At 45.3% G+C, this 15,437-nt stretch overlaps 1 protein-coding gene across 3 annotated transcripts in view; it reads right to left on the bottom strand.

Moving 5' to 3' along the window:
* LOC120997169 overlaps positions 1–3,123 on the bottom strand; it is a 62,216-nt gene extending 59,093 nt beyond the window's left edge. The window contains exon 1 of one of the 3 annotated variants that reach the window (XM_040427141.1): positions 2,880–3,123. The gene's annotated coding sequence lies outside the window, so the exon portion shown is untranslated. The remainder of the gene's footprint in view (positions 1–2,879) is intronic. The other 2 variants (XM_040427139.1, XM_040427140.1) reach the window with 2 other exon arrangements.
* Between the last annotated feature and the right edge of the window lie 12,314 nt (positions 3,124–15,437).

Below are 15,437 nucleotides of genomic sequence, written 5' to 3'. Positions count from 1 at the left end.
AGGTTAATACGTTTCGCTCCAGATTTACGACTCTGTAACATAGTTTATAAGGCCAAAAAAGACATCTGTCCATCCAGCTCAGCCTGATCCAGAGGAAGGCAAAAAAAAACTGTGATGTAGAAGCCAATTTTCCCCACTTTAGGGGAATAAACTTCCTTCCCGACTCTAATCAGGCATCAGAATAACTCCCTGGATCAACGACCCCTCTCTAGTAGCTATAGCCTGTAATATTATTAAGCTCCAGAAATACATCCAGGCCCCTCTTGAATTCCTTTATTGTACTCACCATCACCACCTCCTCAGGCAGAGAGCTCCATAGTCTCACTGCTCTTACCATAAAGAATCCTCTTCTATGTTTGTGTACAAACCTTCTTTCCTCCAGACGCAGAGGATGTCCCCTCGTCTCAGTCACAGTCCTGGGGATAAATAGATGATTGGAGAGATCTCTGTACTGACCCCTGATATATTTATACATATTAATTAGATCTCCCCTGAGTCGTCTTTTTTCTAACGTGAATAACCCTAATTTTGATAATCTTTCAGGGTACTGTAGTTGCCCCATCCAGTTATTACTTTAGTTGCCCTCCTCTGGACCCTCTCCAGCTCTGCTATGTCTGCCTTGTTCACAGGAGCCCAGAACTGTACACAGTACTCCATGTGTGGTCTGACTAGTGATTTGCAGTGATGAGAGGCAGGGGCAATATTCGAATTCGCGATATTTCGCGAATATTTGGGCGAATATTCGTCATATATTCGCGAATTCGAGAATTCGCGATCTCGTCATTATTTTCTTGATTGCGAAAATCGGCAATTGGAAAATTTGCGATACGAAAATTTGCGATCAACACTTCTCCTATAGGCAACTTTCCTGTTGGTTGCTAGGGATGTTGCTAAGTGCCGATATTCGCAATAAATTCGCAATAAATTCGCGATTAGAATATTCGTGAATACAAATATATAGCACTATATTCTAAATATTCACAAATTCTCAAAGTGGCGATCTTCGCGATAAAAATTCGCGATTCGAATATTTGCGCTCAACACTAGTGATTTGTAAAGTGGTAGGACTATGTTCTTATCACGGGCATCTATGCCCCTTCTGATGCAACCCATTATCTTATTGGCCTTGGCAGCAGCTGCCTGACACTGGTTTCTACAGCTTAGTTTGCTGTTTATTAAAATTCCTAGATCCTTTTCCATGTCAGTGTTACCAAGTGTTTTACCATTTAGTATGTACGGGTGACTTGCATTATTCCTTCCCATGTGCATAACTTTACATTTGTCAGTGTTAAACCTCATCTGCCACTTCTCTGCCCAAGCCTCCAATCTATGCAGATCCCTCTGTAGTAGTATACTGTCCGCTTCAGTGTTAATTACTTTACACAGTTTAGTGTCATCTGCGAAAATGTATACTTTACTATGCAAGCCTTCTACAAGATCATTAATAAATATATTGAAGAGAATAGGGCCCAATACTGACCCCTGAGGTACTCCACTAGTGACAGTGACCCAATCTGAGTGTGTACCGTTAATAACCACCCTCTGTTTTCTATCCCTCAGCCAGTTACTTACCCACATACAGATGTTTTCTCCCAGTCCGAGCATTCTCATTTTATATACTAACCTTTTATGTGGTACAGTGTCAAATGCTTTGGAGAAGTCCAGATACACGACTTCCATTGATTCGCCGCTGTCAAGTCTAGAACTTACCTCCTCATAGAAACTGATTGAATTAGTTTGACATGACTCTGACTTTTTTTTTTTTAAGTCGCCAAAAAGATCTGCAAACTCGCTCCAGTAGGGGGCAGCATAAAAAAATATTAAAAAAAACAAAAAACTGGAGCAGTCTTTCTAGGTAAACGTGTTAGGTTTAAAGGGGTATTCCGGATGCTCCGAGTTATTAGTATAGTGGAAAAATATTAGATCATTAGGGGTCCTACAGGTGGGACCCCTATAATTCAAGAGAGCCCCCTGTAATAAACAGAGTAGCGGGTCAAGCATGCCCACCGCTCCATTCATCTCTATGGGAATTCTGGAAACAGTGGAGCGTTGTACTCGGCTAATCCGGAGCTCCCATAGAGATGAATGGACCCGCTGTTCTGTTCATTTCAGGGGCTCCAAGGGGTAAGGGGTCTCTATTCTCGTGATCGGTGGGGGTCCCACCTGTAGTTATCCCCTATCCTGTGGATAGCATATAACTTGTAACATCCGGAATACTCCTTTAAACAGTCACTAGCTTTTCAAAAAAACTTTTCATATGTCACAGATGCATTTCCAAAGTTTAGATGGGTGGGGGACTGGGCGCTTAGAGAGAGCGCAATACGCACGGGCCTGTCCCCCCTCGTTCTAGAGATCAGTGGGGGTCCCATCTGTGACATATCAAAAGGACTCAAGAAAAAACAATTTCAAATATTCCCTTCATGATAAAGTCCCTCCTGAATGTTTCCATTCACTGACATCAAGCAGTCATCTTACCAACTGGGACAAACCTGCAGGGTTTGGGACGGGTTACCACGTAGGTTTTTACTGGCGTTTTTGGAAATCTCCAAAGTCCTCTTCATATCCTCCCCAGTGCCAGTCTCCTTTCTGCTATGCCTGTGTGTCAGACTTCACTGCAGTTTTGGTATTCTATTCATGAAGCAGATAGCTGTGGTCCTATTATCGGCCCATCTCTGCCCTTCCCTGACAGCCTTTCACATAATTACCTCCGATTCGCAACGTTCCCCATTTGATCGTCCTATTGTAATCATCTCCCATGGATTCCCCAGTGACGTCTCCCTGATGTACAGATATCGACTGCACCTTTCACCGGAGAAGCTGCAGGTCAGGACATTGCAGGGAGAAATCGTTGTGAACAAATTTAAAGGGCCAACACTCACGTGAAATGGTGGGGTGCCTGGAGCTGCGCCCCGGTCCGGGCAGGTGGTGGCTGCGGCTGCAGGGCTCACACATACATCCCTGGGGTTGTCAGCTCATCTTCCTGCTGCCACGCTCACCAGTGTCAGGTAACCTTTGCTCGTGATTTTCCCTTTTCTTCCTCATTCCGTGTCACAGATAAACACCTACCGCACTATTGTACACCCGGGCCTCACACTGGACAGGGCCGAGCCAACAGGAAATGCGCTCTGTGTACAGAGGATTACTGTTTAGAAGGCAGGCACTGTTATCATGGAGGCATTTAAGGCTATGCACCCCTGAGTCTCGTAATACCTGTCACGCTTCGGTGTAGGAGGGATACACCACACCGAGCATAAGAGGGAAGGGGGGAACAGGCCTGAGAACTAGGGAAGTAAGATGGACACCTCCTAGTAAAACCCTAACCAAAATCCTGACTGACTACCAGTATGTACGGGCCCCAGAGGTAGGTGTGTTCACATGCAGGAATACCTATCCTATCTAGCCCTATAGGACCCTGGTACTAATGGCAGGGACGAGACTACCTGTTCCTCTAAAAGGAAGGACGAACAGGAGTCTCCTTCAGGCCTAATACAAACAATAGAGAAATGCAACACACAGAACCCAAACAAAATACAAAAAGGGAAAGGAAAGACTTAACTTCAAAGGGGCTATGTTAGCACCAGAAACTCCGCCGAGATCCACACACTAGCTATCCACAACTGAAACTGAAGCTATAAACCGCACAGCATCGTGGGAGAAGCAACAATAAATAAGGAAGGTTAAATGACCACATTAGCAACACCTGGAAATCCTGTGAGATCAAACCAGGTGTTGCCAGTCTCACCGATCTCCTTCCACCTGTGAACGTCCGCGACAGTACCCCCCCTTCTACGGGTGACCTCCGGGCACCCAGGACCAACCTTATCCGGGTGAGACCTGTGAAAGGCTTTCACCAAACAACTGGCATTCACGTCAGATGCCGGTACCCACATCATCTCCTCTGGTCCATAACCCTTCCAATGAACAAGATACTGAAGAGATCTACGGAGAACTCGAGAGTCAATTATCTTGGCGATCTGAAATTCCAAACTACCGTCCACCATGACAGGAGCGGGTGGCAAGGAAGACGGCTCCAAAGGTTCAACATATCTCTTCAACAAAAATTTGTGAAACGCATTATGAATTTTCAGGGCCTGAGGACGTTCAAGACGAAAAGCAGTGATCTTATATGGACCAATAAATCTTGGACCCAACTTCCAAGAAGGAACCTTCAACTTAATGTTTCTTGTGGACAGCCACACAGAATCACCCACTCTTAGGTCCGGACCATTCATACGTTTCCTGTCAGACACACGTTTATACTTTTTATCCATATTCATCAAGTTATTTTGAATTTTCCGCCATCTCAAGTAAGTCTCCAGACTTTGATTAGTGCTTTCCGTCTGTCCGTTCGACTAAGGATGAAAAGCCGAAGAAAAGGACAGTTGTACCCCCAGTCGAGTACAGAAAGCCTTCCAGAATCTGGAAACAAACTGAGTCCCACGATCCGAGACCACGTCAGAGGGAATACCGTGGAGTTTCACAATGTTGTCAACAAACACTTGTGCAAGTGTTTTAGCATTAGGCAGGCCCGGCAATGCTATAAAGTGCACCATTTTACTAAAGCGATCAACTACCACCAGAATAACTGTCTTTCCTGAAGAATTAGGTACATCAGTGATAAAATCCATGGAGAAGTGAGTCCATGGTCTGGACAGGATGGGCAAAGGAAGTAGAGATCCGGAAGGCCGAGTATGTGTCACCTTAGGCGTGCACAGGTACTACAGGCTGACACATAGTCCTCAATACACTTATGCAACCCCGGCCACCAAAATCTACGAGAGATGAGGTCGGCAGTGGATCTGCTACCAGGGTGTCCGGTAAGAAACGTACAGTGATGTTCCTCGAACACCTTGTGACGCAATTCTGATGGCACAAACAGTTTCCCAGAGGGGCAAGAATCCGGTGCGTCTCCCTGGGCCTCTAACACCTTCACCTCTAGGTCAGCATAAAGAGCGGGTATCACCACCCCTTCCGACAGTATAGGACTCAGATTTTCAAAATCCCCACCTCCAGGAAAACTACGTGACAAGGCAAAACTACTTGACGTTCTTAACCCCAGGATGATAGGTGACATTGAAATTAAATCTGGTGAAAAACAACGACCATCTGGTCTGCCTCGGGGTCAGTCGTTTAGCCGACTCCAGGTAAGCCAGGTTTTTGTGATTTGTGAACACCGTAATCGGATGAATCGCCCCTTCCAACCAATGGCGCCATTCCTCAAAAGCCAACTTAATTGCCAGTAACTCTCTGTTACCCACATCATAATTTCTCTCTGCGGAAGAGAGTTTTTTAGAGAAAATTGACGCCATTTACCAGGTGACGGGCCCTGCGATAAGACTGCTCCTACCCCCACCTCGGACGCGTCCACTTCAACAATGAAAGGTTGTGATAATACTATTGTCGAATAATTCTGAATACATTTTTGGTAATAGTTGGTGAACCCCAAAAACCGCATAAGAGCCTTCAGATTTTCGGGCCGATCCCAGTCCAATACAGCACAGACTTTCTCTGGATCCATTCGAAAACTTGAAGATGACAGCAGGTAGCCCAAAAACTGCACCTTGTGTACAGCAAAAACACACTTCACTAATTTTGCATACAACTTATTATCTCTTAGGATCTGCAACACCTGTCTAATGTGATCCTGATGCGTCTTCACGTCTGGAGAATAAATTAGAATGTCATCCAAATACACGACTACAAACCTCCCCACAAGGTGATGAAAAATGTCATTCACAAAATGCTGAAAAACTTCAGGAGCATTGGTCAACCCAAAAGGTATGCCTAGGTTCTCAAAGTGCCCCTCAGGAGTATTAAAAGCCGTCTTCCAGTCATCCCCTTCCTTGATCCTAACCATATGCCACCCTTAAATCCAACTTGGCACAATAATCTGGTTAAACAAATCGGGAATCAAAGGAAGAGGGTAAGGACATGGGCGTCCGCAGAAGTTTTTCCAGGGGGGGCATAATTTTATTGACATCCATTCTCTGCTTGTTTCTGAGAATGTAATGAAGGGGAGGGGCATATTCATTATCACAAAGTATAATAACGCATGAGCTGTGCAGTGGCGGATCCAGAGCCTGGTCTCGGGAGGGGCACTTCCAGATTATTTTCTGTCCGCCGCCACAAAACAATAGTGCTTATAGAACAGACCACACTGTGTAGAGGTATACTGTATATTGTGTGGCACAGTGTAGGCTATATGTGCATAACATAAACATATTTCACATGAAAAGTTACAATTACTTGGCTTGGCCCTTGGGGATCTCGGACGCCACTTCAACACTTTGGCCGGGGGCTCGGCGGAGCTGATGTTGTGCTTTATCCTAATGAGAAAGATTTGGAGAAGGGGCAGAGGAATAGCAGAGCAGGGAGAGGATGGTGCTGCTACTAGAGGGTCATACCATGGGGGAGTAATAAAGCCCACCATAATGCCCCCCAGTATAAATAATTCTCCTTATATTGTGACAGTGCAAAAAATACCCCCTTGTAATGCCCCCAGTTGAGCTAATGTCCCCATAGTGCCCCCATAATGTGCCAGTATAAAATACCCCTATATAGTGCCCCCAGTAAATGCCTCCATAGTGCTCCTTTCCCCCCTTCCTCCTAGTGCCCCCATAATGTACCAGTATAAAATGCCCCAGTAGATGCCCTCAGTGTCCCCCATAATTTGCAAGTATAAAATACCCCTTCTTAGTGCCCCCCGTAGATGACCCCATAGTACTCCTCTCCCTCCTTCCTCATAGTACCCACCATAATGTGTCCCAGTATAAAATTCTACTGTACAGAGCCCCCCATATAAAACACCTCTTCTTTGTGGCCTCAGTAGATGCCCCTATAGTGCCCCCATTAATGTGCCAGTAATAACAGCCCCCCATCATGTGCCAGTAATAACAGCCCCCCCATCATGTGCCAGTAATAACAGCCCCCCCATCATGTGCCAGTAATGACAGACCCCCTTCATGTGCCAGTAATGACAGCCCCCCTTCATGTGCCAGTAATGACAGCCCCCCTTCATGTGCCAGTAATGACAGCCCTCATTATGTGCCAGTAATTACAGCCCCCCATTATGTGCCAGTAATGACAGCCCCCCATTATGTGCCAATAATGACAGCCCACCATTATGTGCCAGTAATGACAGCCCTCCCATTATGTGCCAGTAATGACAGCCCCCCTATTATGTGCCAGTAACCAGAGACCCCCATTATGTGCCAGTAGCCAGAGACCCCCATTATGTGCCAGTAGCGAGAGACCCCCATTATGTGCCAGTAGCCAGAGACCCCCATTATGTGCCAGTAGCCAGAAACCCCCATTATGTGCCAGTAGCCAGAGACCCCTATTATGTGCCAGTAGCCACCAGTATTGTACACAAAAAAAAATAAACACTTATACTTACCTCCTTGGCAGTGATGCGATGCAGGCCTCTTCCGGCCTGTGTCCCGCGCTGTACGGCTCAGGCGGCGCGATGACGTCAACGCGCCGCCTGCGCCGGCCTCTGATAGGCTGCCGGCCTAGTGCCTGCAGCCTATAAGAGGAAGGGAAAGGGACACGCCTCTCCCTCCCCTGCCTCAGCACAGTCATCTGTATCGCTGTCCCGAGGACGGCGATACAGATGACTATGGAGATGAACGCTTCCGCAATGGAAGCGCTCATCTACCTGTGCCCCTCGCCGCCCCCCCCCCCCACACACACTTCTGAGCAGCTCGGAGGGCAATTGCAGTGCTGCAGAGCAGGGGCAGAACTCAGTCACAGATTTCCAGGGCCCCGGGGGGGGGGGGCACTTGACCCCCTTGCCCCCCCCTGCGGATGCCCATGGGTAAGGATCACGCACAGAATTCAGATTGAGTTCACAGAAATCCAGACATGGCCGAAGACCTTCGTCCTTTTTTTTAACAAAAAAGAGCCCCGCTGGCTGCCACTGGAGACTTGGAAGGTCGTATGTGTCCTTTAGCCAAACTCTCGGTAATATACTCTCTCATGGCCAGTCTTTCAGGTTCAGAAAGGTTATACAACCTAGATTTTGGCAATTTAGCTCCGGGAATAAGATTGACAGGACAATCATATTCCCGATGCGGAGGTAAATCCTGGCATCCACTCTCAGAAAACACGTCGGCAAAATCAGATATAAAAGAGGGTAATGTCTTAGTAGTGTGGTGTCTCACAGGGTGAAGTAATTGAGGGTATATATGTGTCTCCCAGGTTCTTAGCATATGCTGAAGAAAGTTATTTAGGAAAGGGTTAAAAAAAAACTAAGCCTGGGTCCTGATGAGCTGCACCTGGGGAGTTGCTAGATAACTGGGCTGTCAACACACTTGCTCAGAACTTCCTGGGAGTGAGAGAAGCCACATCTCACTGAGGGACCCTGAAGGTCCAGAGCCTGCAAACTGCAAGTATCACAGGTTGCTGTTCAGACAGCGTGCTTATTTTGGGTGGACTGAGGATAGCTCATCCACGTCCTAGAGAGGGACCTATTGTTTAGTTAGAGCCTGGACAAGGCCAGGTGTTCCGTTTATGTTTTTGTGTTTTAATGCAACCTATGAAATAAAGCTGGCAGGACGCCAGTTGAAATGCACTTCTGTCTCCTGAGGTCTCCTTCTGCGAAATAATCTGACTAATCCCCCTACCTTTTCACCTCTGGAAAGGTGAGCTAAATAACGGACTGCCACAGTAGCTAAAACCGAAAAATATGTATTCAGACAATTGTCAATGCAGTAATCACCCCAATCCAGAATCTGTCTAGCTTGCCAATCGATGGTTGGATTGTGCTTGCTTAACCACGGTAAACCCAGAACCAGCGGAGCGGGGAGACCCTCCAACACAAAACACAAGATAAATTCCTGAGGAAAGTCACCCACTCTTAATCTGATATCATGCACCACTTGAGATAAACACTTCTGAGCTAGAGGTGCAGCATCAGTAGCAAAAACGGAAATGTTTTTTTTTCTAATGCACTCAGTGACGTCCTGTGCATACGGACAAACTGAGCATCAATCAGGTTCACCCCGGCCCCGCTGTCGATAAACACCTCAATCCCCACAGTTGTTGACTCTAGCGCCACCTCAGCAGCCAGGAGAAATCGGGTACTACCAGTCAAAGACAAATGCACATTTTCTGACTCTCCTCTCACCCCTCCAAGAGTCTGATGGGAATTAATGTCCCTCTTTTTTCTTTTTGCCGTTGAATGCATGGACATACTCTGATAAAATGTCCCTTCTGTCCGCAGAAAAAACACACTCCCTTCCTATTACCAGTATGCTTAGAAGCGGATCCAGGAGTAGCTCCCACTTATTGCATGGGTTCGTCCCCAGACATAAATCCAGGAGTAGCTTCACCCAAAGTATCAGAGGAGGACGATACATCATGTGATAGTAGGTGCTGAGAGTGGGGGCCCCTAGATCTCTCTCTCAGGCGTCTATCCATGCGTATAGCCAGAGACATAGCAGCTTCCAAAAATACTGGGGTTCCATGAAAGGCCAAGGCGTCCTTCAGCCGCTCTGATAACCCTTGACAAAACTGGCTACGGAGGGCAGGATCGTTCCACTCTGTAGCCATAGCCCACCTCCTAAACTCAGGGCAATAAATATCAGTGGAACAATCACCCTGACGAAGGTCGCGCAGTTTGGTTTAGGCTAGAGAGGTCTGTTCCGGATCATCATAGATAAGACCCAAAGTTTCAAAAAATTCATCTGCCAACCGGAGAGACTGCGTTCCGGTCGGCAGAGAAAAAGCCCATGACTGCGCATCTCCATTAACCCCTTAGTGACCACCCATACGTGTTTTTACGGCGGTCACTAAGGGGCCTTAGGCTGTGCCGCCGCGTTTTTACGGCGGCCCAGTTTAAGCGCCGCGCGGCTCCCCCGTGCAGCGGGGAGCGCGGACCTGGCTCTCACATGAGAGCCGGGTCCCTGCTCTAACAGCCCGGAACGGCAGGAGTGCCGATCCGGGCTGTTTAACCCTTTACATGCCGGGCGCAATGGCGCCCGCTGCATGTAAAGTGGTGACAGAGGGAGCGGACTCCCTCTGTCTCCCATCAGCACCCCGAAAATACGATCGCGGGGTGCTGATGTGCTGGGAAGCTTACCTTGCTTCCGATGAGGGCCCGAGCCTGTCTTCAGTTACTTCCAGCAGGCTGTGCCTCTCTGGCGCAGCCTGCTGGTCAATGTTCGAATAGCATTGCTATTGAAATGCAATGCATTATAGAGATAATGCATTACATTTTAAAAGCAATCAAAATACTGTATATTATAGTCCCCTTGTGGGACTATTAAGTAGTAAAAAAAATAGAAAAAAATACACATTTATTAAATAAAAAAAATTCCATAAAATAAAAAAATATGCCTTTTTTTCCATTGAAAATACGCTTTTCAATGAAAAAAATTGCAAAAAGAAAATATCCCCCATATGTTTGGTATTGCCGCATCCGTAACGACCGGGACTACATAAATATTACATAAATTATCCCCTATGGTGAACGCCATAAAAAATAGAAAAAGACAGCATTTCGAATTTATTCTTAGTTTCCACCGAAAAAAAACGTAATAACAAGCGATCAAAAAGCGGCATTTACTCCAAAATCATACCCATGAAAAATACAAGTCGTCTTTCAAAAATCAAGCCCTCACACAATTCCATATAAAAAAATAAAAAAAAGTTATGGGTCTTGTGAAGTGGCAATGCAAAATAATTTTTTGGGTTAATAAAAGGTGTTTTATTGCAAAAAAAGTAGTAAAATGTAAACAAAATTATAAGTATTTAGTATCACTGTAATCGTACTGACCCAGAGAATAAAGATATTATGTTATTTGTACCGAAAAATGAACGCCAAAAAATGTATAATGTAAAAACGCAGTGGCAGTATTGCTATTTTTCCCCATCTCCCTCCCAGAAAGAGTTAATAAAAGTTAATCAGAAAGTTATGTGTACCCCAAAATGGCGCCATTAAAAACTACAACTTGTCCCGTAAAAAACAAGCCCTCATAAAGCTATATAGATGAAAAAATAAAAAAGTTATAGCTCTTGGAACGAGACCATAAAAAAAGGAAGAAAAACGCTTGGTCATAAAGGCCCAAACAGGCTTGGTCACTAAGGGGTTAAGCAAGGAAAAAACCACACTGACTCGCTGTTTCTCATCCCCAGATGAGTGTGGACGTAGCCTAAAATACAGATTGCACGCCTCCCTAAACAAAATGAAATTATCACGTTCCCCAGAGAATCTGTCCAGGAGGGCAACTTTAGGTTTAAGATAGGCCTGGTAAACACCACCACCACTAGGACCAGCAGCCTGTGATCTCTGGATCTGCGAGACGGTCGTGTGGAGGTCAGCTACCTCCAAAGAAAGCCCTTGCAGCTGACCTGCCAGTGCAGCAATAGGATCCATGGCTGCACACAAACAAACAAAAAATGACAATTTAGGCGGTTTATAATGTCACGCTTCGGTGTGGGAGGGAAACATCAAGCCGAGCATAAGAGGGAAGGGGGGAACAGGGAATCAGGCCTGAGAACTAGGGAAGGAAGATGCACCTCAAAAAAAAAACTAACCAAAATCCTGTCTGACTAGCAGTATGAACAGATGCCAGAGGTAGGTGTGTTCATACGCAGGAATATCTAGAGTCCTATCTAGCCCTATAGGACCCTGGTACTAATGGCAGGGACGAGACTACCTGTTCCTCCAAAAGGAAGGAAGGACGATCAGGAGTCTCCTTCAGGCCTAATACAAACAATATGGAAATGCAACACACAGAACCCAAACAAAATGCAAAAGGGAAAGGAAAGACTTAACTTCAAAGTGGCTATGGAAGCACCAGGAACTCCGCCGAGATCCACACACCAGCTATCCACAACTGAAGCTATAAACCGCACAGCATTGTGGGAGAAGCAATAATAAATAAGGAAGGTTAAATGACCACATTAGCCAGTCTCACCGATCTCCTGCCACCTGTCACGGGAACAACCGTGACAATACCCTTATAATCTTCAGTGGGGTACGCCCCTGAGCAACCGAGACGATGCACACCCCAACTTTCAAGGGTGTACCTACCGATGTAATTGGGTCCCTGCAGATAGATGGGCCCAGCCCTGGATGGTCCCACTTCTTTTGTTTTTTGGTCCTTCCCTTTGCAGAGAAAGTGCATTGTTTGCAACAAGGGGGTGAAGAGTTATCCCAATGGTCATGGAAAGGGCCCAGAGGGGGAAACAAACCCCATAGCTCTTTTTCTCAGACCTCCCGTCTCTTTTAGATATTTAATATGAAGCACCGGCTCTTATGTGTTGGCCACTGCTTCATCTCCCAATGGGATGGAGGTATGGAAAGAAAGAGGCTTGGCAGATAAGCATGGGGCCCCATAGCAAAACTTGAAAGGGGTCCCATTCTTCTAAGAGCAAGTGATCGTCTGCAGTGATGATTGACTGGCCCATTATCTAACAAACTTCATTAATAGCTGGGATCGCAAATTAGCATGTTTGAATTCCTGGTGGTCAAACAGTTGACCCCGCCCATGAGGAAGGAAAATGAGGACAACCCATGCTGGGCCTTCTCATACCACAGACTCACAGAAAACTAAACAGTGATAATAGGACTCTCTCTCGGCTGTACCCGAAACTGACCCAGAGGAGGTCTTTCTGCCCTTGCAGATGGGATCCAGTTCTGATTAGTCCCATGCCCTCTGTTATTGGGTGATGAGGAATGCCTTCGCTGAAACGCTGTAACAAATCACCAGTTGTGTAACCAGGGATAGGCCATTATGATAAACTGATAAACTGTTAGAAATTTTCAGGATAAGGATGGCTTATTCTGATACATTGTAACAAACCTATAGTCACTAGGAAAAGATCAGGATACTTTTTTTTTTTTGCCTTTGACTGTAAAAGATAGTACTATTTACTGACAGCAAGCAGAGATCTTAAAAAAATAGAAACACATTGTATTTTAAAGTTTTATTTCTATAAGACTGAACTGGTAGCAGGCCGGAGCACACCGGGGGAGTTAATTGTAAGACGCAGCTTCCTGTACACAGCTCGTAGGCGTTATATAACTCGCCCTCACTTGCGTCTTGGGGTGGTCTGCAGCCTGTTGACCCATTTACTCCTTCGATCCACTTATAGCTGTGATCACTGCTGGGATTTGTATGAGTTCTACTCTCTGGATATAATCCCCTGACTGTTTGGCTGCTTCCATCACTGAAGTATTTCTGTTATGTCACAAACAACAATGTATCTCCATGGAAACCAATAATGTTACATAGTGTCTATACATTTAAAGTGCCCCTGTCCTCATAATAAACCAGTAGGACATTACATTTTTTCGCCCATTTAAGGATCATCTCCTAGAGATGTAATACAGTGAATGGAAGACAAGTAGGAGGGGGATGCAGCTGCAGAATCACTTCCTCAGAGACTGCATGCTGGAGAGGGGAGCTAGAGCAGCACATTCTGATGTACTACCACGCAAACCCATCAAATGCTTGGGCTCCCCAGAGATTAGGGGTCCCCTGTTGGACAAAAGCATTTGTTTGGGGCCCCAGAAATGCAAATTCTGCCATTGCATAAAAATAAAGGGTAGTGCATCCTCTTCATGGACCCTCTAACCAACTATTCATGATTTCACATGATATTATATCTAATGATGACATCCAATACAGAATCCATATATTATCACATTACCATAGCACCGCCTGTTAGGATCGCTACGTTACGCATTAAACCCCGCCCCCGCTGAGCTAAACCCCATTCATATATAAACTCCTACCTTTTAAAGGGGAAGCACGCCATTCTAAAACCCACACAATTCTATGCAGATGAGATCTAGTGTAGGAGTTTAAAGAGGACCCCTTGCATATTTTCTCATAACTCTGCATTGCTCTAATTCCTCTGTTATTCCTCTATGAATAACAATCCAACTAGATGCTCCTATTCCCCTTGTTAATAGAATATGTCAGCATTGAATGGGCAGTGTTAGAGAATGTATAGAGGAATGGGAATGAATGAGAGTATCTAGGGGGAATGGTAATGCCCAGTTGTAATTTTTTTGTACATTTCCAGGAGGAATAACAGAGGGGCATCACTATGCAGACTGCTAAGAAATGATACCACTGAACTGTTATTTTTATGGCAGATGCAAGTACAGTATTTACTATAACAGAAAAGGTGAGAGGTCCACTTTAATACCCACCCCCTGCTGAAGTCACACCCTCTTTTCCCGATACCTCAGGGGATGAGAGAACATACACTTTTTCACTGCACTCCATTTTTTTCTATCTTCTAGTATTCACCTCTTTGTACTGTAACATCTATTACAAAAATTAAAAAATTCCCCCTCCCTCAGTGTATTTTGATACTTGTATACAGCCGTCTGGTCCATACCACATTCTCCTCCTCCTTCTCTATTGTCTATAGGAGGAACTAAGAAAATAGTGAAGATGAGGAAATGACTCCAGTGATGAGTTTCTTCCTGCTGCGAGTAATAAAGGTCTGAACATTGTTCTATGTCATAAAACCCATCATCCCATCATGGCCACTTCCTCATAAACATGTATTTAAAGGAGAACTCTGCACACCCCTGTTCCTTGCCTGAGGTCACTAGCGCATTTTTTTAAAAATTCTGAGCTGATTCATTTCTTTATATATATTTATAGTAAGCAGGGTTCAGTTTTTCTGATACAGAGCTCTAAATCTATTGCATAGATGTGGAGAAAAAAAAAAAATCTGACTACCTACAGTCACCACTAGGGGGAGCTAAGGGTACTTTCACACTTTCTGGCAATGGAACTGCCTGCTGGATTCTAACAACGCTAGTGTGAAAGTACCCTTAGCTCCCCCTAGTGGTGTCTGTAGGTAGTCAGATTTTTCTTTTATCCACATCTATGCAATAGATTTAGAGCTCTGTATCCGGCAAGCCGTGTACAAACGGATAGCTTTATTTCCAGATCCGTTAGACGTCTCATCCGGTATCATCCGGAATAACGGATCCAGTATTTAAAAAGCCCGGAGCATGCACAGACTGGAAAACCGGATCCGGCATTGCAGCAATTTCCAGAACACTTAGTACCGGATCCGGCATTAATACATCTCTATGGAAATTAATGCCGGATCCGGCAAGTGTGGTATTGTTCCGGGATTTTGTCCGAAAAAAATACCACTGCAAGCTGCGGTATTTTGTCCGGTCAAACACCGTACAAGGGACGGAACGGAAGACATCCTGATGCATACTGAACGGATTGCTTTCCATTCAGAATGCATTAAGACAAAACAAATGAGTTTTTTTTCCCGTATTAAGACCCTTTAACGGATTTCAATACCGGAAAAGAATAACGCTAGTGTGAAAGTACCCTACGGCGCTCACTGCATATTGTTTATACATTGAATTCATATATAGGCCGTAATATTCAAGATCTGTTTATGTCAATGAATTGGGACAGTCTAGACTTTCACTGGCCATGTTC

Source organism: Bufo bufo, chromosome 4 (assembly GCF_905171765.1).
Source record: "Bufo bufo chromosome 4, aBufBuf1.1, whole genome shotgun sequence".
Taxonomy (NCBI): domain Eukaryota; kingdom Metazoa; phylum Chordata; class Amphibia; order Anura; family Bufonidae; genus Bufo; species Bufo bufo.
The sequence above is the reverse complement of the archived record's forward strand: the minus strand, read 5'-3'. Positions and strand labels throughout refer to the sequence as shown.